Source organism: Bombina bombina, chromosome 6 (assembly GCF_027579735.1).
Source record: "Bombina bombina isolate aBomBom1 chromosome 6, aBomBom1.pri, whole genome shotgun sequence".
NCBI classification, from domain to species: Eukaryota; Metazoa; Chordata; class Amphibia; order Anura; family Bombinatoridae; genus Bombina; species Bombina bombina.
The window spans coordinates 831,543,564-831,568,917 of record NC_069504.1 but is presented as its reverse complement, the minus strand read 5'-3'; the positions used below and the strand labels follow the sequence as shown (position 1 = coordinate 831,568,917).

The 25,354-nt window shown below is 36.8% G+C and overlaps 1 protein-coding gene across 3 annotated transcripts in view; it reads right to left on the bottom strand.

The window, feature by feature from the left end:
• The window catches only part of PRNP (prion protein), a 103,220-nt gene extending 78,072 nt beyond the window's left edge, over positions 1–25,148 (bottom strand). Inside the window, exons 1-3 of one of the 3 annotated variants that reach the window (XM_053718191.1) lie at positions 25,065–25,148; positions 22,430–22,478; positions 17,886–17,957 (exon numbers count right to left, since the gene is read on the bottom strand). The gene's annotated coding sequence lies outside the window, so the exon portion shown is untranslated. Of the gene's footprint in view, positions 1–17,885; positions 17,958–18,346; positions 18,423–22,429; positions 22,479–25,064 lie in introns of those variants that run through there. The other 2 variants (XM_053718190.1, XM_053718192.1) reach the window with 2 other exon arrangements.
• Positions 25,149–25,354: the final 206 nt, after the last annotated feature.

Genomic DNA, 25,354 nt, shown 5'->3' with positions numbered 1-25,354 from the left:
CTGCTGTTTGTGCAAAAATCATCTTATTCATTATTATTTTTTTTATTTTAAATATATTTTTATTGAGGTTGTGAGCATATATTACAACAGGTATTTGCAGATAAATAAAGATAACAGTTTGGTACAGAGTACACTTCTTAGTAAGAGAAAAAAGAACAGAGTACAAATATAAAGCGGCAATAACTCTAGACATGCAATCTATAGTACTCTAGACAAATTTACATGGTCTAGCAATGCAGTATATAGCCCAAATTATTAACCTATCTAACTATATAATATCCAGTTGGGTCCAATGAGTAAGGGTATTAGTCAAAGTAGAGTAGGGGGTGAGTGAGGGGGAAGGGGAGTCGTGTCCAGGGGGTTCTAATGAAATTGTGTCAAATAGAATAGGGTAAATTTAAAAAAAAAAAAAAAAGTCACTCTTAGAGCCTACAGACAGCTAAAAGTATGTATAGAGAGAGGGCTAGGACTCATCCAGAGAGTACACTGCTTTAGAGGGCATACAGAAGTCTAAGCCAACATACCGTATAGTGCTCACCTAATATCTACATGTCAAAAAAAAAGAAAATGAGTCCTCAGCGGTGCAAAGTTAGTGGCTAAGATTGGATATAGTCTGCAGGGAGTAGAATATTAATATTAGAGAGTAGTGTGAGAGGGGGGCATGGCACTATGTTAGGTAGGAGATAATGGATTTTAGAGATAGGGCGTAATAGGCCTGTGTCAACAAAAGAAAACTACGAGAGGATCATGGCTCACGATGATGAGCTACTAGCTATGTGGTTCATAATGTAAGACATTCACAAGCGAGGTGGATGATTACTGTGTGACAGGCTACGAACCCTAAAGAGATGAATGGGTTCTGAGGTTTATACGTGTGCCAAATTGTGTATCCACATAATCTAGGGACAGTCAAACTTTGAAGGGAGACAGTTCAGGTATAATTATATGAGGATACCTGAAGGTCTGGTTTCTTCATAAGAGGTTTAAAAATCTGAGGCAATGTACAACATGAGCCTATCAGGAGCACTAACTGTGTAGGGGATATGAGATAATCCACACCTGGGAAATTCAGATAGCAGAAGGAGCTATAGCCCGATTCCTGCGAATATGTGAGATTATATATAGAAGAGCTAGAATTTAAATAAGAGGTCTAAGTGACCTAATGACTTCTTATGTCCACAGGTCTTGGAGGCCAAACAATGAGTACAATCATCACAGTGTAGTGAAAAGTGTAGGCAGTTATGGACTTTTGGACAGTGTACAGTAGGGGATGTAGGTAAAACGGCATTTATACCTCTATGAGGCAGATGCAGCCCCTAAATATCTATGCTCCAAAGGTAGTGTAGGGTGTCATGTCTAGCACACACTAAAAGTTAGGGTTCTTCAGCACATTAAAATAAACTATAGTCTCCGTTACTAATATACACAGAAAGGGAACAATATATAACATATTAAAATATAAAACCTTAGAAATCAACATTTTACCATGCTTAGTACTCCCATGCTTACAATCCCAACGTGAGGACTAAATAGGTCCCTTTAGTCTACATAGGAATAACCTGGGCTGTCAGTTAGAAAAGACAAACAGTCTAATGTAATTTATATCCCTTAATCCCCGAAACTCAGTATGCTAGTTAGAGATCCCTCTATAGGCTATGAGAAACATGCTGCAGATACATGCTATTAGGAGAGCCAAAGGTTACAGTAGTATATAAATACTATAGTTAGCTAACAATAGGAATATAAATACTCAAGAAAAAGCATACAACACAGTGAGAAACAGTCAGGAGGGTTTTCAATATAAAGGACAAGCCGGGTGATCATCAGGTTACAGTCCTTGTTCAAAATTTATCATGTACCTGGGATGCCTCTCTGACGCTAATGTCTCTAGATACAAAAGTGGAAAACGGGGTTCATAGCTGCTAGTCGTAGGGGATGCGCTCAACAAGGGTGTCTAAACTAACTATTAATAGGCATTCCAGGCTGCAGCGTCTCTCTAAAAACTTTGAGAGCGTCTAACCGACTCCTCTCCTGCAGCAAACAATAGTCTCATACCCATAGTGACCAAAGAGCAGGTCCGCTTCAGATGGGGAGGTTGACCTGGTAGAGCTAGAGTTCATCGTGACGAAACGGGTGTGAGAGGGATCTGAGGTGATCGGTGGAGGAATAGCAGGCCTTGTCGAATCACCTACTGTATCAGGTCTCTTCCCAATCAGCTGCAACACAAGGGAGCTCTTTTCCGATTTCAAACCCTGTTGTGTATTTGTGTGTGGCTCTGAGTAGCAATCGGTGTTTTCTCCCAGCTCTAGAGCCGAACATATGAGATGCGCTTCAGATGTTAGTAAGTGAAAGTTGGTGCCGAGCGACTGTTGAGAGGTCATATTCAGGGGAGCCTTGCCCGACACTGCTATCCCGCTCCAGGCTGTTTCTGTGTCTGCCAATCCTCCTGTCATGCGGGCGGTAATAGGCGACTTAAGCAAGTTATGAGATGCGGCCTCAGGTTCAGTGCCACAACTGTTGATAAGTGGAGGCTGGTATGAAAACACTTGTAAGGATTCCGTAGCTTGCACTTCTGGCATGACCCTTGAATCTGTGTTATCAATTGTGTCGCTGGCCGCTCCCTGCATAGCCGTTTGTACCGTAGCTGCTACGTCAGAGAAGCAATTATCCATATGTCGACCTAGGTCTTGTAGTAAAAGATATAAGAGCCCATGAGTCTCCTCCATATAAGGCATCGTTATAGACTGGTTATAAGATCTCCCAGAGTGAATTGTTGTATGCAGCGTGACGGGAGATGGCGGTAAGGAATCTGCGCCACAAGGCCTCTATAGTCAGGATCCTAGTATAGATGGGATTAATATCCCTGATTTTGGTATTTTTGTAGTCCGCAAGTATTCATTCAGGTGGCTGAATAATATTTTATATCAAGTGCCGACCAATATTCATGAGATGTAAGAAAGTTGGAGTCTCAGCCTAGAGATCCTAAATTTTGCGTCCTCTCCCGTTGCTGGCTGGACACGCCCCCCATCTTATTCATTATGATTGTAATATTAAACTTTCACATTTAGTTATAGTTAATTAACTATTATACCAGGAATAGGGCTGCAACTAACAATTATTTTAATAATCAATTAATTGGGAGATTATTTTTTGATTAATCAGGTAAAAGAAAAAGAAAAAAAATTTTTAGATTTCTTAAAGGGACAGTTAAACTGTACATATCATTACCGCTTCCAAGATTTCCACTGAACAATCCTCCTGCAGTGTGTCCTAACGAGAAGTCAATTATGCAATTTACACATTTTCAAACTTTTAATGCTGAATAAAATGGCCGCCAAACTCCTCCTACACATGACATTATCATTTCTGGTCTGTTAGTAACTCCTTGTGTTTTATATACTCATAAATAATCTTGTGCATGGCTGAATACGTTTTGCGCTTGTGCACTGTTCATCTAGCAATATCTATATTCACAACTGGGACAATTATTTAAAATTTGCTGAAACTGTAATATATAGCAAATGTTCAGCAGATGATTGTCACCGAACATCATAAGCACAATTGTCTTGGTATGAGGTGGCTCCTACACTGTTACACTTATTTATTGTGATATGTTTCTGCTTGATATCAATTAGTAAAGGGTGTACAAGTAGAAAATCCTTTATCCAAACTGCTTGGTACCGGAAAAGGTTTGGATTTTGGAATATTTCCATCTTTAAAATGGGACAGTTGGGGGAGGGGATGGGACCAAGTGTAAACAACAATATCTTATGTCATTTAGGAAATATAAATGTCTTAATACAGCTTATACATGCAGCCTACTGGTAGTTTTATATAATTTGTAATACTTTTGTGACTTAGAGGCAGGGGAAATAGTAGTTTATGTAAAGTTTATTTAAAAAGAAAATATTAATTAAAAAGTGTGGATTTTAGAATAAATTTGGATTTTAGAATATGTACCTGTATTGCAAACTGGTTCAGAGGATAGTACTGTACACTCTGGAACGATGATTTCATGCGAATGAGGAGTTTGGCGGCCATTTTATTAATCAAGGAGCAGCATTAAAAGTTTAAAACGTGTAAATTGCAAAACAAGCCCCCGCTATCGCTGACCCCTGTATTTTATTTTTAACCCCTAATCTGCCGCTCCGTACACCGCCGCCACCTACGTTATCCCTATGTACCCCTAATCTGCTGCCCCTAACACCGCAGACCCCTATATTATATTTATTAACCCCTAATCTGCCGCCCCCAACGTCGCCGCCACCTACCTACACTTATTAACCCCTAATCTGCCGACCGGACCTCACCGCTACTATAATAAAGTTATTAACCCCTAATCCGCCTCACTCCCGCCTCAATAACCCTATAATAAATAGTATTAACCCCTAATCTGCCCTCCCTAACATCACCGACACCTAACTTCAAGTATTAACCCCTAATCTGCCGACCGGACCTCACCGCTACTCTATTAAATTTATTAACCCCTAAAGCTAAGCCTAACCCTAACACTAACACCCCCCTAAGTTAAATATAATTTTTATCTAACAAAATAAATTAACTCTTATTAAATAAATTATTCCTATTTAAAGCTAAATACTTACCTGTAAAATAAACCCTAATATAGCTATAATATAAATTATAATTATATTGTAGCTATTTTAGGATTTATATTTATTTTACAGGCAACTTTGTATTTATTTTAACCAGGTACAATAGCTATTAAATAGTTAATAACTATTTAATAGCTACCTAGTTAAAATAATTACAAAATTACCTGTAAAATTAATCCTAACCTAAGTTACAATTAAACCTAACACTACACTATCAATAATTACATACAAATACCTACAATTAAACACAATTAAATAAACTAACTAAAGTACAAAAAATAAAAAACGAACTAAGTTACAAAAAAATAAAAAAATAATTTATAAACATTAGAAAAATATTACAACAATTTTAAGCTAATTACATCTACTCTAAGCCCCCTAATAAAAGAACAAAGCCCCCCAAAATAAAAAAAATGCCCTACCCTATTCTAAAATACAAATAGAAAAGCTCTTTTACCTTACCAGCCCTTAATAGGTCCTTTTGCGGGGCATGACCCAAAGAATTCTGCTCTTTTGCCTGTAAAAAAAAACATACAATACCCCCCCCCAACATTACAACCCACCACCCACATACCCCTAATCTAACCCAAACCCCCCTTAACACTAAGCCCCTGAAGATCTCCCTACCTTGTCTTCACCACGCCGGGTATCACCGATCCGTCCAGAGGAGGATTCTATCAGCCAATCGGAATTAAGGTAGGAAAATTCTGATTGGCTGATGGAATCAGCCAATCAGATTCAAGTTCAATCCGATTGGCTGATCCAATCAGCCAATCAGATTGAGCTTGCATTCTATCGGGAAGTAGTCGGCCAGGATAGATATTCCGCGTCGGCGGGATGAAGATGGATCCGGAAGAAAGAAGATGCCGCTTGATAGAAGACTTCAGCCCGATGATGGACCTCTTCAGCCGGATGATGGATCTCTTCAGCCCGATGATGGACCTCTTCAGCCCGATGATGGATGTCTTCAGCCCCCGCTTGGGCTTGGATTAAGACTTCTGAGCCTCCTCTGGACGGATCAGATACCCGGCGTGGTGAAGATAAGGTAGGGAGATCTTCAGGGGCTTAGTGTTAGGTTTATTTAAGGGGGGTTTGGGTTAGATTAGGGGTATGTGGGTGGTGGGTTGTAATGTTGGGGGGGGTATTATATGTGGTTTTTTTACAGGAAAAAGAGCAGAATTCTTTGGGGCATACCCTGCAAAAGGCCCTTTTAAGGGCTGGTAAGGTAAAAGAGCTTTTCTATTTGTATTTTAGAATAGGGTAGGGCATTTTTTTATTTTGGGGGGCTTTGTTATTTTATTAGGGGGCTTAGAGTAGGTGTAATTAGCTTAAAATTGTTGTAATCTTTTTATAATGTTTGTAAATTATTTTTTTATTTTTTGTAACTTAGTTCTTTTTTATTTTTTTTGTACTTTAGTTAGTTTATTTAATTGTATTTATTTGTAGGTATTTATTTAATTAATTTATTGATAGTGTAGTGTTAGGTTTAATTGTAGATAATTGTAGGTATTTTATATAATTAATTTATTGATAGTGTAGTGTTAGGTTTAATTGTAACTTAGGTTAGGATTTATTTTACAGGTAATTTTGTAATTATTTTAACTAGGTAGCTATTAAATAGTTATTAACTATTTAATAGCTATTGTACCTGGTTAAAATAAATACAAAGTTGCCTGTAAAATAAATATTAATCCTAAAATAGCTACAATATAATTATAATTTATATTGTAGCTATATTAGGGTTTATTTTACTTTAGCTTTAAATAGGAATAATTTATTTAAGAGTTAATTTATTTCGTTAGATAAAAATTATATTTAACTTAGGGGGGTGTTAGGGTTAGGCTTAGCTTTAGGGGTTAATAAATGTAATAGAGTAGCGGTGAGGTCCGGTCGGCAGATTAGGGGTTAATAATTGTAGGTAGGTGGCGGCGACGTTGGGGGCGGAAGATTAGTGGTTAATAAATATAATATAGGGGTCGGCGGTGTTAGGGGCAGCAGATTAGGGGTACATAGGGATAACGTAGGTTGCGGTGGTGTGCGATCGGCAGATTAAAGGTTAAAAAAATTGAATAGAGTGACGGCGATGTGGGGGGGCCTCGGTTTAGGGGTACATAGGTAGTTTATGGGTGTTAGTGTACTTTAGAGCACAGTAGTTAAGAGCTTTATGGACCGGCGTTAGCCCAGAAAGCTCTTAACTCCTGGCTTTTCTCTGCGGCTGGAGTTTTGTCGTTAGATTTCTAACGCTCACTTCAGCCAAGACTCTAAATACCGGCGCTAGAAAGATCCCATTGAAAAGATAGGATACACAATTGACGTAAGGGGATCTGCGGTATGGAAAAGTCGCGGCTGCATAGTGAGCGTTAGATCCTTTCCTGACTGACTCTAAATACCAGCGGGCGGCCAAAACCAGCGTTAGGACCCCCTAACGCAGGTTTTGACGGCTAACGCAGAACTCTAATCTAGGCGTTTGTTAGCAAATTTGATTCAATATCTTGATATCTTTTGATGAGCGAACAGCATTGCACTGCTGACAGCTAGCTAAAAACATAGTTTAGCCAATCAGAAGAGACAAATGTGAGCAGGCACCAATCAGCAGCTAGCTCCCACTAGTGTAGGATGTATGTGTATTCTTTTTTCAACAAGGGATACAAAGAGAACAAAGAATATTTGAAAATAGAGCATGTAATTTTAAGACACTTTCAAATTCATTTTTTATCTGAATCATATAAGTTTAATTTTGACTTTCCTATCCCTTTAACTTCTATTATCAAATTTACTTTGTTCTCTTGTTATCCTTAGTTGAAAAGCATGCTTACATATCCTCAGCAGCAATGCACTACTGGGAGCTACAAGGTGACTGATGGCTACACGCATTTTACTTTTATCATTGGCTCACCAGATGTGTTTAGCTTGCTCCCAGTAATGCACTGTAGCTCTGGAGCTGACTTTGACTATGTGTTTAATTCCTTTGCAGGGGTTAAACACATAGTTATATACAAGCAGTGGTGCAATAATAAAATGCTGTAACATATTAGATTTTCTTTTTGAACTTTTATGTCCCTCTAATTGTTGATATATATTATTGATTTTTAAGAAAAAATAACTTTAATATTTCATTAAAGTGATTGTTAAGTTTAATGACTTTACAAAGACGCTTCTTTTTTAAATAAATACTTACCATTTTGTTACGCTAAACATACCACCGATCCTCCGCCTGCATCTCCTTCTGAGCATATCGATGCGAATCCGGCTTCCTCCAATCGTTGCGTGCCCCCTTTGGCTTCCAGCTCGTGAGGCACACAACAATTGGAGGATTCGTCATCAATATGTTAGCTACAGTAGGAGATGCGGGCGGAGCATCAACGGTAAGTTTACAGTAGAAAATGGTAACTATTTAAAAAAAGAAGCGCCATTGTAAAGTGCCTTTACATAGATGTAAATGTGGACTGTATTTTCACTATAAACACAAATATATATGTATATATTCATATACATTTTTATTTTGCTGCCCAACGTTGCACGAATTACCCCCTGGGCTGCACTAGGTGCTTTGCCATGTCTGACGGCATGAGTACGAGGCTCCCATTAGAGCCTATGGAAGCGCAATCTTGTGATTTCAAGGCTTTCAGGAAATGTGAATGCGAGACCGCGCTCAAATTGCGCCTAACTTGTATTACTAAGTGGAGCACAAATATTGCACTCGCAAAAGCGCAATATTGCACTCCACTTGTAATCTAGACCTTTATAAACTAAATGATAATGAAATTGTAAAAGGCACCATCTAGGGCCAAACGGGGTGATTATTGGTGCTGCTCGAGTTTCCTAGTATAGTATTGTCACACTTTGTTTATCTGGTAAGCCTCATTTTACATTTGGGGTTATATTTTTATAATAGTTCTACACTATGTACACTTTTCATTTTTAGGAATCCACATCTATAAGGTCTTTGGAGGACTTTACATGTGATGTTTATTATACAAGGACACTTGGACACTTTTTCTGACAATTATCAGACACTTTTTCTAATATCACTATTTTTTATGGATCCCTTTTAATATTACTTTATTTATTGGTACATGCGCATATACATATTTTACTGTAGCTCCTACACTTTTGTTTTTAAAGTGATGGTAAATCTGAGAGTTTAAAAACACCCAATAGTCGTGCTAGTCATATGACAGTATTCTAAACCAATAGCTATGCAAGAATACAGAGGTGGAAACGCCACCACCTCATTGAGAAAAGAGCGCTGTGCCGTGGGCAGCCGGAGCTGCTGAGTATTGCAAGGAGACAGCGGCGCCTCAGAAAGACCAAGTTTAGAACCCTTTTGTTTTTACAAAATCACTAACTGATCACTGAAAGTCCTTTTTATTCTTAGTTATATAGTAACATAGTAGATAAGGTTGAAAAAAGACTGAAGTCCATCAAGTTCAACCTATACAAATCTAAAATACTAACAAAAAGGTCCAGTTATGCTTAAATAACCCCACTAAAAAGGTGACCCATTTAATACTAGCAATCATATCCATGAATTTTGTTTATATACAGAAATGTATCCAGACTATTTTTAAATGTATCTAGGGTATTGGCATTCACTACCTCCTTTGGTAATGAGTTCCACAAATTTTATTGCTCTTACAGTGAAAAAAACGTTTCCGTTGCAGGAGATTAAATCTCCTTTCCTCCAACCTTAAATTGTGACCTCTTGTCAGAAACAATTTTCTTGGAATAAACAGAGCTTCTGCCAACTCTGAATATGGGCCTTAAATATATTTATATAAAGTAATCATGTCACCTCTCAAGCACATTTTTTCTAAAGAAAACAGACCCAGTTTGGCTAGCCTCTCCTCATAGGTTAATTTCTCCAATCCCCTTATTATATTTGTGGCCCTTCTCTGAACTTTTTCTAGTTCTGCAATATCTTTTTTTGCGATCGGTCCCCAGAACTGCACTCCATACTCAAGGTGAGTTCTTACCAGGGCTTTATATAGTGATAGAATTATGCTTTCCTCCCTTGAATCAATGCCTCTTTTAATACATGCTAGTATCTTATTAGCTTATGAAGCCGCTGTCCTGCATTGTGCACCCATCTTTAGCTTGTTATCTATTACTACTCCCAAATCCCTTTCCTCCTCTGTTTGGCTAAGTCTTGTCCCATTTAAAAAATACGTTGCCTGCTTATTTTTACTTCCAAAATGTATAACCTTGCATTTTTCCGTATTAAATCTCATTTTCCATTTACTTGCCCATACTTCTAATTTTTGCACATCCCTTTGTAATGAAAGTTCATCCTGCTCTGACCTAATGACCTTACTTAACTTAGTATCATCTGCAAAAATAGAGATGTCGCTATTTAGTCCTTGCTCCAAGTCATTTATAAAAATATTAAAAAGAACAGGGCCCAGTACTGATCCCTGGGGGACTCCACTGATTACCTTTGACCAATCTGACCAATCTGAGTATGATCCATTTACTACTACTCGTTGCTCCCTATCTTTTATCCGGTTATTTATCCATGAGATAACATTTTCAGCTATTCCCAGTCCCTTTATTTTGTGCATTAATCTCTCATGTGGCACTGTATCAAATGCCTTTGCAAAATCTAAGTATATCACATCAACTGATCCCCCTTTATCTATATTTTTACTTACTTCCTCGTAGAATCTAATTAAATTAGTTTGACATGATCTATTTCTCCTAAAACCATGCTGATTAGAACTCATAATCTTGTTTACACGAATATGCTCGTCAATATAATCCCTTATAATCCCTTCAAATATCTTCCCCACTATTGATGTCAGACTAACTGGTCTATAGCTTTCTGGATCATCCCTGCTTCCCTTTTTGAAGAGTGGCACCACATCAGCTTTACGCCAATCCTGGGGTACCATGCCTGAGGATAATGAGTCTTGAAAAATTTAGAGTAGAGGTTTGTCTACAACAGTTATGGTAAATCCTAGCTTTTTTTTTTTTAAATATTCAGATTTACCATTACTTTAATATATATTATGTTCTAATAAATCTGTGTATATATGTATGTATATATATATATATATATATATATATATATATATATATATATATATATATATATATATATATATACACATACTTTTATATATGTATATTCCAGTTGGCGTTTTAATATTAGTAATTTATTGCAGATAATGTAATTGTGTAAATATTTTCCTGGTTTCAGCAAATTAATATCCTATTACTTAGATTAAAAAAATAAAATTAAAAACAAATTCCAAAGTCCCTATGGGCATTACCAGCCAGAGATTCCTTACAGCAGCATGATTTCCTGTATTGGGAATTCATAGAATTCTTTGATGTTTTTCATTTCAAACAAATATAATTTTTCATCTGTGACTAATGAAAAATGTAGGCAAAACTTAAACATGCAATGATCCCTGAAAACATGTTTGTATCTGCAAACACTCTGCACAAATTGTCTAGCTCTTAAAACCTTCTAAATCCAGTACAAATACATACAAAGGTTCAGCCATACTACAGTAATAGCAGATATATCCCTTTTTCAGTTAAAGGGGCAGTAAAACACCTTGTAATTAGAAAACATTAAAGGGACATTAAACACTTTGAGATGGGAATATAAAATGATAAATTGTATATATAAAACAGCTCTGCAATATACTTTCATTATTTATTTTGTCCTCTTTGCCTGTAATTCCATTCTGAAATTGTGAGCTTTTCAGTTCCTGTTAGAAATGGAAGTGCAGAACACTGTTATATTCCACACAACCATTGGCTAGATACTCTAGTGACCTATGTATAACTGTCCCTGATTGGCCACAGCAGAGAAGGTAACACAAGTTACAACATGGCAGCTCCCAGTGTTTTATAGACACTAAAACTTTACACTTATTTTGTCACTTTTTAAACAACTAATGAAACTTTAAAAAATACATCTACATGTTAGTCATGGACTAATCTTTTCTTTGAATGCCTCATTCTATCTAGCATGTATTTAGTGTTTAATGTCCCTTTAATGTTGTGTTCCTATAGAATAAAACACATCAGCCAAGTCTTAACATTTTTAAAACAAATTGAACGTCTTTTTTACTGCAATTATTTTTTAATAGCCAAACTCCACCCACACTTTACCTTATTTGGAGGAGACAATCTGGGCTTTAGTCCACAGACAAGAAGGCTAGTGGATGTCATAATGTTAGTATAAAGTGTCTAGTTTTGCAGTTGTTATCTTATAAACCCAATTAGATAGATATGTAGCATAGTTAGCCTTGATAAGTCAGCAGGGTGCATTTTCGGTTTGGTGAAAAATGGTCCTATAATTGACATGTGCCAGTTCTCTTTCATTAATCGCAATCACAGACAAGCAATGCACTGAACACATCTGGTGAGCCAATTACAAGGGGACACGTGTGTAGCCACCAGCTAGCACCCAGTAATACATTGTTGCTTCTAAACCTACCTAGGTAATTTTGGCTTTCATGATCCTTTAACACTTGTTATTAGTTATGCATGTGTTTTTCTGTTATTTTTTACCTGTAAAATATCCCATACTTACTTAAAGGGACATGAAACCCAAACATTATCTTTCCTGATTCAGACAGAGAATACAATTTTAAACAAATTTCTCATTTACTTCTATAATCTATTTTGCTTCATTTTCTTGGCATCCTTTGTTGAAAAAGCAGCAATACATTGTTGGAAGCTAGTTAATGCTCTGGGTGAGCCAAAAACATGAAGCATATATGTACAGCCACCAATCAGCAGTTCCTCAGCCTACCTAGGTATCCCTTTCAACACAGGATGCCAATAGAACAAAACAAATAAGATAACAGGAGTACATTGTAATGTTGTTTAAAATTGTATCTGATTCATGAAAGAAAAAAAAAATGGTTTTCATATCCCTTTAAGGTTTTCCACAAACCAGATGAATAATGAGTTTTAACTTTGCTGAATGCACTAGTGAATGAGACGTGTGATATTTATATCTCAGGCCAGGCATCTTACCAGCCCTATGACATTACACAGTCTGTAGGGAAACGGAAATTATTGGATTTTTTAAATGATGTTATTTGACAACAGATAAGAGGATATCCACTGCTCTGGCACACAAATGCCAAATGTAAATAGCTGAGTTATTTTCTGAGGGATTCTGGGTGTTGTGGTCCTGCTTGTGTGCAATAATATTTACAGTCCAAAAAACACACACAAATTTCAGAATCCTTTGGTAGAAAACTTCAGTATTACTCAATGAAGGGAACAATTAAAAAATGCCTAGGTCAGAACATGAACTGAAATACACAGTTCTAAGAATTCCAAGATGGCAAACAACTGACTGGTGGCCGGAGGTGCTAACTTTAGCGAGGGCCCACGGTTTTTTAGAAACTCATCACTGAAAGTCCACTTTATTTTTAGTGATGGTAAAGTTCCACTCTTATGGGGAGCGACTAACTAAAATAAATTAAGCGTCTTTGTAAAGTTTAATTAAATTAAAGTGCCCCTGTTTTTAACATTATTTTTAGATACTGGGCAGTAATTCATTAAACGTTACAATCACTTTAATATACTTTTTACCTTTGTGATTACCTTGTATCTAAGCCTCTGCAGACTGCCCCCTTATTTTAGTTCTTTTGACAGACTTGCACTTAAGCCAATCAGTGCTGACTCTTAAATAACTTTACGGGAGTGAGCACAATATTATCTATATGGTACACATGAACTAACACTATCTAGCTGTGAAAAACTGTCAAAATGCACTGAGATAAGAAAGGGCCTTTAAAGCCTTTGAAATTAGCATATGAGCCTACCTAGGTTTAGCTTTCAACAAAGAGTACCAAGAGACCAAAGCAAATTTAATAATAAAAGTACATTTCATTAAAACTGCATGCCCTATCTGAATCATGAAAATTATATTTTGACTAGACTGTCCCTTTTATTATCTAATTTGCTTTGATAACCTATCCCTTACTACCGGTTCATTCCCATATTCTTTCAAAAATGCAAAAATTACCCCCATCCTCATAAAATCCTCCCTCAACCTAAATTCTCCTCCAAATTACTGCCCCGTATCACTGCTTCCGCTAGTTTAAAAACCCCTGCCTAACCCGCTTCCTCTCCTCCAACTCCTTTCTTGACACTCTGCAATCTGGATTAGGTCTCCAACACTCAACTGAGACTGCCCTCACCAAGGTTACTAGCAATTTGCTTTCTGCTAAAACAACGCCCACTACTTATACATCTTACTTGACCTCTGCTGCCTTTGACACCGTTGACCATCCCCTCCTCCTACAGACTCTCTGCTCTCTTGGGCTCTGTGACACTGCCCTCTCCTGGATCCAATCTTGTCTCTCTAATAGGTCATTTTCTGTCTCATTTGCTGGTGACTCCTCCTCTTCAATGCCTTTGTCTGTTGGAGTACCTCAAGGCTCTGTCCTGGGTCCTCTACTCTTCTCTATGTATACTTCTTCACTGGGTAAACTTATCAACAACTATGGCTTCAAATAAACCCTCTATGCTGATGATACTCAGATCTTCCTTTCTACAACTGCTCTCTCTCCTTCGATCCTCAAGTCAGTGACTGCTTATCTGAAATTTCTTCCTGGATGGCCTCTCACCACCTAAAAATTAACATGGCCAAGACTGAGTGCCTTTTAACCCCCCCCCCCCTCTAACTCTTCCCCCGGTCTCTAACCTTTCTATCATTGTTGGTGGCACTAGTATCTCCCCATCACCCCAAGATCGCTGCCCCGGAGTTACACTTGACTCCAATCTGTCCGTCATACTCCATATCCAATTGTTCTCGTCATCCTGCCGCCACCACCTATGCAATATCTCTAAAAGTCATGTTTCTGAGCACTGACACCACTAAGCAGCTAATCCAATCCCTGCTAATTTCCAAACTTGACTACTGTAATAAACTTCTAACTAGACTTTCTCTCTCCATCTTTTAATCCAACCTAAATGCCTCTGCCAGGCTAATCCACATTTCCTGACGCTCTGTATCTGCTGCACCTCTCTGCGAGTTCCTCCACTGGCTCCTCATTCACAGCAGAATTAAATAAAAAATTCTCACCCTGATCTACAAATCCCTTACCAACACTGCCCCCCTACCTGTCCTCACTAATCAACAAATATACTCCAGCCTGTCCTCTAAGGTCCAACAATGACCTGCTCCTTGTATCTTCTACCTCATCTCCTCTCATGCTAGACTGCAGGACTTCTCTCGTGCGGCACCTACCCTCTGGAATGCACTTCCCTGTGCTGTCAGACTCTCCCCCAATCTGTCCTTCTTTAAATGCTCCCTAAAAACATTTTTATTCAGGGAAGCCTATTACCCAACTCAGTAACAAATGAATTCCACTTGCCTTATAATTGCCCTCATAAAACCTTATTCTCGCATTTTGCAGTCCCCACCTCCTGTTTCTCACCCTCCTACCCTTCTGGATTGTAAGTTCCCACAGGAATAGGGCCCTCAATTCCTCCTGTATTTGTTTGATTCATTTTGTCTTGTCTCTTAAAAAATAATGTATTATTGTTGTGCTTTTGTACCCATGGGCAGCGCTGCAGAATTTGTTAGCACTTTATAAATATATAATAATACTAAAAATAATAATATCCTTCGTTGAAAAGCACACCTAGGTGGGCCTAGTAGTAGCAGCATCGCACTACAGGGAAACTAACTGCTGATTGGTGGCTGAACACGTATGCCTTGTGCCATTGACAGTCTGTGTTCAGCCAACTCCCTCTAGTGCATTGCTACGCCCTCAACAAAGGAAAACAAGAATAATGGAGAAAAAAAAAGTAAAATTGGAATTATTTTAATTTAAAATTGTATCCTCTATTTGAATCATGAAAGCAACAATTCGTGTTTCATGCCCACTTTAACATAAAATCCACATACAATGATTGCACTGTGTCTACACATGCCCGTGTTTGCGTAACGAAATTTAGGTAACTTAGCCAAGCTTTTAAGATGCCCTAAAGTAACCAAATCACATACTGTATATTTAGCACTTCCACCCTTTTTTCTCCAGTTGGCAACATGTAATCTATAAAATATTCTTTTTTTTTTTTTTTTTTGGCTGTGCAGAGAGATTTATTAATATTCTTTTTTTTTTTTTTTTTGGCTGTGCAGAGAGATTTATTCTGCAGTTTGGCATACAGAGAATAAAAAGGAGACTAATGAAAGACATTTTGCATTAACACTACACTATACAAACTGCAGGCCTAATGGCCAAACCCGAAGCGTCGCCATGACAACCCATGTCATTATACAGCCATCTGCCTTTCCTTTATTCACATGCACACATACACACACTAAAAAGAAAAACTATGGAAAATAGCCTAGGAGCTTCAATGATAAATGCCTGTAAAGAAGCCTAAATCTAAGTACTGAGGATGTTTTCTTATATAATTTCCATAACATGGGTATATTCTCCTAATATGGTCTATTTTTAATGAGCTTAAATGATGTAATCTTCAAATCATTTCTAATTGGTATTGATCTGCTTGTTTATACTTAACAAGGTTTGCATGCAATATTATCTGCATGAATTATTACTACACTTATCTAGAGGTTATTTAGTAAATATGAAAACGAGATAAGCATAATGTTAATGGTTATCAATAAAGTTTTAATAAACTATCATTAAAATGTTACCTTTAGATACAATAATTTCAAATTGTGCTTAATAACTTCAGCTCAATTATTATAAGTGCAAAAACATTCAGAATACAATAACTGCAACATTGTTTTTAGAGGAAATATTTGCAATATGCAATATGAAAGAGACATGTTTTAATCATTTTACTGTGATACTGGATAATACTGATCCATGGGCTAAGCTCATTGGCTAAAAGCAAAAATCCTGCATTTCTATTGGTGAACAGTGACAAGCGTCACAACCATAACAAAAGTGTTATTTTTCTCCATACAGGAAAATTAATTAAAAAAATAAAATAAATAAAAATGTAACATCTTTAACATATAGAAAAACAATGTCTTAGATGCAACAAAGAAAATACAAAACATATTAACGCCCCTTTAATGGTTATTTTGCCAATCTAGGGCGGAATCATGGAGTCTGGCATTACAAGGATTCTCTGCGTTACTTGTTTCCCTTTTCCTCTAACCCAATTGTCTTTTTACCCATCTCCAGTTATATCAGACCCAACCCATTATAATATTGTATTTCCCTTTTGGTTTCATTTTATTAAAGGAAAGGTATTTTATCAAAGGTCTTAGGTATTATTGCATTTATATGTTACATACACACACAGAGGTTCAAAACATCAACTTTATATTTCTACAAAAGTATCAGTACAACTAACAAAATGTATTTCAACTAATAATATATTACAGTGAATGTTGATCCTTTTAAACCATCTGGAAAGATAAGATACACTTGCTGTTTTTAAAATGATTTTTTTCTGATGTGGGAAAAGCACTCCCCCCATAAAATAAGGGTCTTCTTGCTCTATAATGATTTATTTACACATTTCCACTGCACCAAAATAATCTGAGATTCAGAAAAAAAACAAGTTTCTAGAAAAGCAATTATTAAAATCTAACCTTTGATAATATAATGCTAGGGCTGCTTTGTTCACTGTAAGTTTACAAAGGCTGTGAAAATTGTTACACCATTTGGATCCTGAATGTTATAAGCAATAAGATGCAAACTCTATTTAACAATATGAAGAATAATTTTGAGCTTTTTTGTATATGTTGGCTGTCTGAACATCAAACATATTTATCAAACTACCACTATATGACAATAAATTGTTATTGGTGCAATTTATGTTACACTATAAAATACTTAATAAACACCATAACACAAAATAATATATATATTATCTAGCAAATGCATTAATGCTATTACTATGCCACAGAATCTAATAAACATTTATTAATATAAGCCTAAATCAGAATGCAAACTTTACTGAGCATATCATGTTATGTATGTGAATGTGTAATCATATTAAATAAAATAATGGATGTCTATAAAGTATAAACACAATTCTAACTACTATAGAAAATTCAAACACATCAAAACAAAATGATAGTTTTCATTGATGCCATATTAAATAATAATACAAATGTAAGAGAAAAACATGTCGTCTTCTTGTCGTGTTACCAGGGGATTTATTGTTAGGCAGATGAGAGTGGATGTAAATAGAGGTATTATCTTTGCCTCTGAACTAAAATAGTACAGCTCTAATCAGCAGAATGTTCATTAATATGGACTTGCTCTATATCTATAATGAGTTATAGATGAACCTTACCTCTGGAGTGATCCTGTTTAGTAAAAGCCCTTGTGTAATGAGACAGCTGGCAACCAGATATTGGGGTCTACCCTGTTTACAGAGAAGCAGCGTATTAAAATGACAGGAGCTGGGGCTGAGGCTCTGGAAGAATCTCTAACACATTGGAAATTAGTGCTCATGTCAGCCCTCCCACCCAGCCAGTGACAATTCTCCCTTTCATTAATCTGTGATGAACACGCATTACATTTTCACACACTACTGTATCCATAAACATGTTTTATATGGTTCATTTTTTTACTAGCTGTACTTAAACAAACAGGGTACATTAACTCATTGCCTGCCAAAGAAAGCTTATTACATAAAATTAATTTTAAAGACATTGGTTTATCTATGTTAAAATTATTTAATGGTTAAAAACATGCATTTGAAATGAAACATCAACAGCTAATTAACCCCCTGTGAAAATAAATACCACCTACCTAGAGAGGCCGCCCTGCAGTAGATCTGGTATCTTAGACTGTTATAAATGAGACCTCGAGGGGCGGAGCGGGAGTGAGTGTATGGATCATATGAGTGTGTTTATGTCTTGCCTTATATGGGCCTAGTATCCGCCTCAGGCTACGTCTGTTGTTTCATTATTTACCATGTGATACAGGGCACATTCAGATATTTTACATTCTGTTTTAGTAAAGGCTTTTTTTTTATATCGTTTAGTTTAATAAAGCAAACGGAAAATAGATTTTTTTTTTTATTATATAAACGTGTTATCTAGTGAACTCTGAAGTTTTTTGTTAATAAAAAAGAAAGCCATGCGTTTACCCGAGGACCCACCCATTGTAGTTTTAATAGCAAACTGTGAAATGTGTATATGGCAGTAAATAAAAATCAGTTTGGCTTTATTTTAAATGAGAAAAACGTGCCTGTTCATTCAGACGCAGGTTAACCAGTTGGGTTCCTATGGTACTGAAACAATTCTAAGATTTTTTTAACTCCTTAAAGGGACACTGAACCCACATTTTTTTCTTTCATTATTCAGATAGAGCATGCAATTTTAAGCAACTTTCTAATTTACTCCTATTATCAAGTTTTCTTCGTTCTCTTGGTATATCCTTATTTGAAAAAGCAGGAATGTAAGCATAGGAGACAACCCATTTTTGGTTCAGCACCCTGGATAGCGCCTGCTGAATGGTGGCTACATTTAGCTCGTAAGCTAACATTACTGCTTTTTCAAATAAGGATACCAAGAGAATGAAGAAAATTTGACATTAGGAGTAAATTCGAAAGTTGTAGAAACAATTTGGGTTCAGTATCCCTTTAACTGATGAGCCATTTCTTCTTACCCCTGTGATAGAGCCTTTTTTTTCTAGACTCATCTTATTTACAATTTCAGTGTTGCATACACATACCATATTTTGATCATAAGAAGAGCATAAGATCAAGTAGTATGATATTTATTGCATGCTATAAATACATTCTGATTATGCCTGTACTTTTATGGCATATTGGATATGTTTGTTTTACACACACAAAAAATGCAAAACACCTTGGCTTCGCAAAAGCTAACAAAGTGGTTTGTGATTCAGCAATGTATAGCTCCCACTCAAATAAATCTAGTACATGAACCCTCCATGACAAATACCCCCTGAAGTGCCAGATAATCAGTTGCAAACACCCCCCTAAGCGACACAACTTTGCACTTGTTTTACTCCCCTAAATGCCCAATCCCCTATAATTTTTTCCTAAAACACCATAACCCTATCACTGTTAACCCCCTGTCAGTAGCCACCACAGCCAATACCTTCCTAACTGCCAGCCCCCCCCCCCCCACACACACACACACACACTCAGGGCCTGATTTTATACTCGTGGCAAGCTTAAAAAAGATGTCCGTGCTCACATGCAGTGCTGTTATTGTACTGGCAACGGCAATCTTAGTTAAAGGGACACTGAACACAATTTTTTTTCTTTCATGATTCAGATAGAGCATGAAATTTTAAGCAACTTTCTAATTTACTCCTATTATCAATTTTTATTCGTTCTCTTGCTATCTTTATTTGAAAAAGAGGACATCTAAGCTATTTTTTTGTTTCAGATTCTGGACAGCACTTGTTTATTGGTGGGTGAATTTATCCACCAATCAGCAAGAACAACCCAGGTTGTTCACCAAAAATGGGCCGGCATCTAAACTTACATTCTTGCTTTTCAAATAAAGATTCCAAGAGAATGAAGAAAATTTGATAATAGGAGTAAATTAGAAAGTTGCTTAAAATTGAATGCTCTATCTGAATCACAAAAGAAAAAAATTGGGTTCAGTGTCCCTTTAAGGTTACTGGCTGACTAGTATTTATAATAGGCAGTGACAGGCACCCCTCTATGGAAGGCACCTGTAGGTACATGCCTACTCTGCCTTACTATATATCCAGCCCTACCCACACTGCTACTAACTCTTTAACTGCTAAACAATTTCCACCCCAGTGCTGAGCTTTTGCAATTTTTAGATGCTGCTCACATTTAAGTCCTACTGTAGTTTTTCAGTAGCATCAAATTAAATATATTGTGACGTGAGAAAACTGCAACAAAAATTGTGGGAAAAGATGCATTTTTTAAATAAAATGTTAATAAACAAGGTTGTGAACAATATTGTGTGTGGTTTTCCTAAACTCTAAAGTAAAAAGAAAGAGTTATCCTCATTGTTCTCCACAGGATCTGATTTATAAGCACACCACCGGCTGATTTTGCTGACCACCCAGCTAATTAAGCCAAATATTAAGCTAAATGCACTAATATTAAATCATTTCAGTGTTCATTGCACAAATTACCGTCAAATAAATTTATGTTAAATCATGCATTTGTGCTTTGGACAGCTTAAAGGGAAAGTCTAGTTGAAAATTATTATTGTTTAAAAAAATAGATAATCCCTTTATTACCCATTCCCCAGTTTTTCTTAAGCAACACTCTTATATTAAAGGGACATTGTACACTAGATTTTTCTTTGCATAACTGTTTTGTAGATGATGTATTTATATAAGCTAACTAGTAGTGTTTTTGTAAAAATGTATAGTTTTGCTTATTTTTTAATAACATTGTGCAGATTTTCAGACTCATAACCAAGCCCAACAGTGGGCTAGATTACAAGTGAAGCTGTAATTTATTGTGTGTCCATAAACGGGCAAATTCGCCCTCGTATGCTTATATACGTATATATATTTATGTGCAGTGGCGGCTCTCTAATTAGGGCAATTAGGCAGCCGTCTTAGGCCTTGCGCTTGCTAGGGGCCACGCAGGCCGGCAGCCGGCTAATTTAATATTTGCTTCCCATCTCTGTGCTACTTACCCCCCAGCGCTAGGTTCTCAGCCATGTCTCAGGGCATGAAAACGAGGCTCCCAGAGGAGCCTATGGAGGTGCGCTTTTGTAAACGCAAAGGTTCCCTGCAATGCCTTCATGCCTAACTTGTAATACCAGCGCACTCATAATCTGGCCCAGTGTCAGATGTAGACATGCATTTACAGACTCCTGCTGGCTTATGTTTATGATAACTGCCTTTTCATATGCAGGGAAGGGAGGGGTTGCCTGCTCTTCTTGTTTTCCCAGCCCCTTTCACTGGGTGTCCTAGCCTAACATCATCAACAGTGCTAAACTAGAGGCTTCTAAGTAAGTTTTAATAGGTTTTATAGTGGCTTTTTAGATCAGTATCTGTGCATATTCTTCTTTATAGTAGTGTCTGTTACATGCAGTTATCTGAAAACTGGTGTATGCTGTCCCTTTAATATACTTTTTACCTCTATGATTACCTGTATTTAAGCCCCTGAAGACTGTCCCTTATCTCAGTGCTTTTTTCAATCTTGCATTTTAGCCAATCAGTGCTTGTATAAGCATTATCATTCTCCACGGCATACATGAACTAGCATTGTCTGACTGTTGTGCAAGATTTAAAAAGGCTTAGAAACAGGCACACTTAGAATTTATAAAGTACAATATAACAATGTTGGTTGTGCAAAGCTGAGGAATGGGTAGTGAAGGCGTTATCTATCTTTTTAAATAATAAAAAACAGGTAGACTGTGCCTTTAAAGGTAAAGTATACACCAATTTTCATATTACTGCATGTAATAGACTCTACTATAAAGAAGAATATGCACAGATACTGATCTAAAAACCCAGTACAAAATCTTTTAAAAACTGACTTAGAAGCTCCCAGTTTAGCACTGTTGATTAGGTAAGGCTGAGACACCCACTGAAAGGGGCTGGAGAAACAGGAACATCAGACACTCCCCCTCCCTGCATATGAAAGGACAGATTACACAAAAAATAGCAGCTAGAATCTGTATACCTCAGTATAAATCTTAAACTTTGGGGCTTGGTTAGGAGTCTGAAAATAAGCACAATGTTATTAAAAAATAAGCAAAACTATACATTGTTACAAAAACATTCCAAGATGGGCCATATAAATGGACCATCTACAAAACATTTATGCAAAAAACATCTAGTGTACAATGTCCCTTTAAGTAACATTTCTAAATAGCAGAAAATGCTATGATACTGAAAAGTATTACACTGTCTTACCAGGCCACTTCATAATCCCACTGGTTGGTAAAATGTTCAATTGTGAAAGCTGTAAAAAAAAATGGCATTTCAGTATAGTTATGTAACTTTGATCTGCACAAATGGACATTTATTCATGTCAGGTGATCATTATTACCACAGGGTAGTGGGTAGTAAAACTTATTTAGGTGCTTTATTTTAAAGAGTGGCTTCTAGACTTTAACACAAGGAGTCTTGGTAGTCTCCAGGTCTTTTTGATGGACTGTTATAAGTGGGTATAACTGTTAAGTGTGGGTCATGGGGTTTTCTAGGACTTAAGGGTGTTGAAATTGAAATACCTCCTCCCATCCAGCTCCCCTGCCTGCACTTCTGGGTTCCTGGGGCTTGGTGCACATGTGTAGTGATATCGCTGGTATTCCCGGATTCTTTTGGAGATGCCGGACCACTAGACCACCATCGATGCAGGAGTAAGTGCAGGGGAGGGGCATTGATGAGGTCTGAAAATCCCCCAAGATGACAACACGTGGTCGCCATCAACACTGAATACATTGTGCACATCTCATCATCCTCACTTGAGGGTTTAAAGGGCCAGTGTACTGTGATTTTTTTTTTCTCCCCTTTAATGTAATTTTTTTCCCAAGTATCCATTTTATTTGCTTGAGTGTATGAAATAGTTTACAAATAGCTCCTTTATTTTTATTTTGTCATTTGAAATATCTGCTTTTGCTTATTGTATCCACGCCTACACTGAATATTTCAATACTTAAGTATGGGTTATAAAAAATACATGTATACAAAGATATGGCATTGCAGGGTATGCATGGATCTATGAGTCATGACATGACCACAATAAAATGAGGCTAGCTGTTGCTGCCAGGTGATTGTTATTACTATGCAATCACTTGGCTCAAATAAAAAACCCATATTTGAATTTTGGGGTCTAGTATTAATTATTGAGTTAAGGTGTTTCAGCTATACCCATTGCAAACAGGTGCATCAAATCTTACACTTAGCCATGAAATCTAAAACAGTACAACGGGGTGTCCTGAAGAGCTCAGTTAGTGAAATTGATGCCCTACTATATCTGCCCCAGTCAACTTTGAATGCTATTATAGTTAAGTGGTAGCATCTTGGAGCAACATAAGCCTAACCAGAAAGTGGTAGACCATGCAAACGCATGGAGATGCTGAGTGTTAAAGTGTGTAGCGCGAAAAAAAATTGTCTAAAAAACCATCAACCTCCACAAAAATTCTAGAATTCAATTATAAAATTTTAACTAGTGGTATTTCACACCAGTTAGTATAAAACTAAAAAATCATCATCTTAAAACCCAAAATTAATAGATAAATATTGGAGGGGATGTGGGGAGAAATGTACACGTCTCCATATTTGGTGGGAGTGTCCAAGGTTACAATCTTTCTGGAATTTAGTACAACAGCTTTGCGCTTGTTGTTCGGCATTTAAAGGGACATAAAACAAGTTGGGATAGAGACAAAATATAATAATTTATACTTTAATTACTTTACCTGCAAATTTATACAGCAGTGCCTCGCCATTAACCCTTTATTTTAAGTTTACGAATTGTAAAGCTCTAACCCCCTCCCCCCCCCACACACACACACACATTTCCTTCTATGGCTGTATCTATATCTATTGTTGCTTTGGTAGAATGCAAAAGTGCATAGGGATTATCTGATGGAGCATGCCTAGAAGCTGTGAACTCAGTTGAAATATAATGCCTGTGCCTAAACACTAATAAGAGGGGGTGTAGCAGACTGCTCCAAACAGCATGGCTATTTAAGTATCTTTGCTTATTTTTGAAAATTATTTTAAAATACTTGCCAGCAATTTTTAAACAGTTTTTTTATGCAAATTAATTAGCCCTTTTAGGATATGCACATATCTCAACATGTTTTATGGCACTTTAAGCTTGGACCAAAATTGCACTTTGAATTTGCTACCCAAATTCCACTGCAAGCTTCATGTTAAATTAGCTTAGGTTGCTTTAAATGCAGCCAAAATACTTATAGCAAGACTTTGGAAAACAAATGCAGCCCCAAGAGAAAAAGATTCATTTGATCTCATTAATGAATTCCTTTCCCTAGAGGAGTATGGTTATAAGAGAGTTAACAAATTAGACATGTTTTGGGAAAGGATCATACAGAAATGCAACAGAGGCATAAGGACTAGATAGGGGAACCTCTCCACCTTTTTTGTCTTCCCCATCTTTTGTCTTCTTTTGCTCCAACTTTTATAACTTTATAATGGGTAATAAAAATGTTATGCCTTTCTGATGCTTTATATACCCAGGGAGTTTACAATTTATTTCACGTTGGAACTTCCACGTATTTACACAAAATATTTTCCATAAAATCTGTTTATGCTCCAGAGGGGAGGCTAGTAGATACTATGTAGACTACAGAAGGGTTCTTGGACTTAAGAGTTGCACTTAATTATCACATGATCTTAGCCGTTATGAACTGTTACTTATTTCATGTACTGTCACACATGTCGTGATGTAGAACCCACAGTTAAAGGGACAGTCAACACCAGCATTTTTGTTGTTTTAAACGAAAGATAATCCCTTAATTACCCATTTCCTAGTTTTGCATAACCAACACAGTTATAATAATACACATTTTACCTCTGTAATTACCTTGTATCTAAGCCTCTGCAGACTGCCCCCTTGTTTCAGTTCTTTTGACAGACTTGCATTTTAGCCAATCAGTGCTCACTCTTCTGTAAATTCACGTGCATGAGCTCAATGTTATCTATATGAAACACAAACTGTCAAAATGCATTTAGATTAGAGGCGGCCTTCAAGGTCTAAAAAATTAGCATATGAACCTCCTAGGTTTAGCTTTTAACTAAGAATACCAAGAGAACAAAGAAAAATTGAGGGTAGGAGAATGCTACCTACGGAAATGCATAGTGCCTTCTATAAAG